The sequence below is a fragment of the Onychomys torridus genome, chromosome 15 (genome assembly GCF_903995425.1).
Source record: "Onychomys torridus chromosome 15, mOncTor1.1, whole genome shotgun sequence".
NCBI classification, from domain to species: domain Eukaryota; kingdom Metazoa; phylum Chordata; class Mammalia; order Rodentia; family Cricetidae; genus Onychomys; species Onychomys torridus.
The window spans coordinates 58,635,141-58,639,062 of record NC_050457.1 but is presented as its reverse complement, the minus strand read 5'-3'; the positions used below and the strand labels follow the sequence as shown (position 1 = coordinate 58,639,062).

The following is a 3,922-nucleotide window of genomic DNA, read 5'->3' as shown; positions in this document are numbered from 1 at the left end:
ATCACTTATAAATGAAGATGGAAAAAGATCAATAGTGCATATTTTAATTGTTAGTTTTCACTTTGATTAACAGCAAGACATACATAAGCCATCACTACCAGTTCTCACCTGTCACATCAACTGTAGCAGCATGAAACATATCTTTTGGAAAAAGAAACCTTAGGTATACCTCCTACCAATGGGGAGGCTCTCACACTTCCTTCTGTGATCATATTATTGCAATTATATCCAATAAATATAACAACATAAAAGACACTGGCTACAAGCATGCAAACCAATTTCAGCATGGCTACCGAGGAAAGGGCAGAACCAAACACCCATTCTCAACAATGCAAGACTACCAAGTATGTTGAAAACAAGAGAAAGACTATACTTTCAGGGATCATTTCTATAGTTCATCACAAACTAATTTTTTTAATGAAAAGAAAACCTTGTTAAATATGTGAAAATCCATGATTTATTGTAGATTAATTTATACAGTGTACTAATTAATCTTTACAAAGGCAGATTAACATATCATGATCCTTGAAGAAGTAATAAAGGAGTGAAAACTGTATATGGAAGGGAGGAATTTGGCGGAAAGGAGGAGATAGAAAGCATCTAAATTATCATTATTCTCTTTTTCAACTGAGGCATTTCATGAATATATTCAAGAAAAAGCATGCTATCGTATTTCAAATAATTTCCCCAAAGAAAGGGAAAAGTAAAAATAATGGACATACATAATAAGATCTACATGTTCCAGGGGTGTCCTTAGAGGATTTCAGTAACTATGGATGAAAACATGAGGAGAAGGAAGTTTAGGTCTATAGGGGTAAAGCTTTAACTAATTCATAGATTCATTAGTTTCAAAAACAAATTAGTATCAATATTCTTTAAATCTATTTTTTGCAGAATTGTTTAAAAAGGAATAAAAGCGTCCCTTTGGGACTTCCTATGACATGATTTAGGGGTGCTAACATTGGTGATTGCATGTGCTGTTTAATGGGATTCTCCCCTAATCTAAACCAGACAGGAATGAGACTGTTGGATTGTTATTCATGAGTCTTGTCTTCTCCCCTGCTTATTCTTCTGCACTCTCAATCTGCATTGACAAGAATCAGAAAGTTTTCTTATTGACACATTATGCACCTGACAAAACCCAACTGAGAACCTTGCTTTCTCATCTTAATGAGTGGCTTTTCACTTCCCACAGACTACCTGCGGATCATAAATTAAGGAGGAGGAAGAAACACAGGAAACACTATAAACTCTGCATTTGGCTGTGGACTGTTGTGTGGGAGAAAATATTTGCTAGGGAATGAGATAATAAACAAAATAAAAGTATGTACTATAATGTAGATCACTTGACATAAAAAGTTATTCCAGCTTACAGACATCTGTTATGCAGATGAATGTTGTACTATGTCTTACATATTTTATAAAAAAAATTAAATGTTACATTTATTAAAATTATGAATATGGCCACATCTTAGAGACAGTGTGAAAACATTAACCCTAACTAATACTGGATGATTTTTTTATAACTGTATTGTGAATTTTGAATGAGTTAAATAGCCTTAGCTTCAAGATATTTTCATCTCTGTTAATTTTTTCTAAGAAACATATATGGATATAAAGACATAAATGTATTAATTCTTTTGAAAATAAAGAAGCTATCATGAGAAAAAAGCTGTCTGTGGAGAATAAAAACCACAAATCTGTGCTTTAAATTGCCATGACCCAGATGTCATGTAAGAGACTATGCTCAATAGGAGGTATCATATTGACAGAAATTTTTTTTTCCTGCTAAAGAGATATTCATCATGCTTAATTTACTAAATAAATTAACCTTGCAAATAAAATAAAAACAATCTGTCTAGCACTACTGGCTGCCTCGAGCGCCCATATGAATGTAAATAGCCTTTGAAAATAATTTAATCACTTTGTTTTGAGAGTAGATTCTATATACATGCAGCTATAGATTATATTTTTATATGGGATAATCGGTTCACTATAAAATCATATTATAGTCTATAACATTTGGTATGTTGTTAATTTTGTTTTAGTATTTTTGAGCAGGTATCCTGTAGACCAGGCTGGTGTTGGAATAATAATATAGTTGAGGATATGTTGAACTGTTTTATTTCAGTTTGAGATACTATCTTTATGTAACCTAAGCTAACGTAAACTCAAGACCCTGGTGGCCTAAAATTCCATATAAATATGATTACACTTATGAATCACCAGGCCCAGCTAAACTTCAGCAAAGATTAAGTACATACAACCTGAGAATCGACTTCTTGAAATCAAAGCAAATATCAATTTATGAATTTGTTTTAGAACATGGTGTTTTTTTTAAAGAAAGAACATGGAAAATAGAAATTAGCTACTTTTGCTACATAGTCAATTGAAAATATACATTTAAAAGTATCTAAATCCTTTGCTGATTTTTACATTTATTCAAATGAGGAGGAAATAAAGACTTCAGGAGTGCTTATAACCCCTGCTATCTCACAGATGAAGATCAAGTTCTACACATTTTAATGCAATTTTTTATTAATTATTGGGGAACTTTTACAGTGTGTTTGATCATACTCACCTTCCCTACCACAATGCTTTCCAGATCCCCCCATTTTCCTTATCACACAACCTGCATGAAGGCCAATTGTTGCTGCCCAAATATTATTGAATCTGTGACCTTCAACTGTTGCATGAAACGTGATAGAGTTATCAGTGGCCATATTATTTTTAAAGAAAACACAAAACTGATCCTTCCCTTTCTAGCAACTAAGAATTGCCAGTAACGTCTTAGCTAAAAAGAGAAGGGAACTCTATGCCCAACTACCTTCTCTATTATTTGACTTGATCTGGTTTAAGCCTGCAGTGGTCTTTCTTATACATTGTCTCAAAACTGTTGGAAAGTTCATGTGTGCTGCCCTGCTGTATCCAGAAAGTCTTCTTTGTTTTGAAGTTATTTGTGGATTATCCACATAGTTAGCATATTTAGAATATTTGACATATTTTGTTGATGTAAATTTGGTTTTCTTAACATCTTATTTCTAAATACTATATATTAATTGTAAGCATTAATGGAATTTCCTGATGATAGCCACAGTACAACCAGAGAATATTCATCATATTAAAACACTCCTCATCAGTCCATTAGATACAATGTCATCCTGGGAATGTGGCCCTGTCTGCGTTAAGAAAGCAAAAGTTAAAACTTTCCTTTAAAAAATAAGGCGGGGGGGTGGGGGGAGTGCTGAGGATATTGCTTTGTATAAATAAAATGCTGTTTGGCCTGTGGCCAGGCAGGAAGTATAAGTGGGACAAGAGAGAAGAGAATTCTGGGAAGTGAAAGACTGGGGTGGAAGACACTGCCATCCACTGCCATGAGAAGCAACATGTAAAGACACTGGTAAGCCACAAGCCATGTGGCAAAGTATAAATTAATAAAAATGGGTTAGTTTAAGATAGAAGAACTAGATAACAAGAAGCCTGCCATGGCCAGACAGTTTGTAAACAATGAAAAAGAAATACATTTCACTTTGGATTCCAAATTTTCAGTGAAGAGTATGTGTACTGTTTCTTAAGACTAAAGATTTTAGTGAAGTGTATTCTTGTTGATAAGTGTGGCTGTATCTATGCAAAAATTCAATTAAATATTGTCTAAGTGTGACCATAATTTTTGACATTGTAATGTGACGTTGTCATCTATAAATTTCATTCTGGAGAACCACACAATCAATTTACAAATAAAAATAAAATAATAATAATAAAAAAGAAAGCATGCTGAGTTAGTGTTCTTCCATGATCTTTAGTTTAGTTTCTGCCTCCATATTCCTTCTATGACTTCCTCTCCTGGCTTCCCCCAGTGATGTATGACATAAGTAAACTGACCCCAGGTAGTTTTTCTTATGGTTCTTTTTTTATCACGGCA

General features: G+C 33.5%; 1 pseudogene; it reads left to right on the top strand.

The window, feature by feature from the left end:
• Positions 1-363: 363 nt before the first annotated feature.
• On the top strand, positions 364-435 carry LOC118596598 (annotated as a pseudogene).
• The last annotated feature ends 3,487 nt before the right edge of the window (positions 436-3,922 follow it).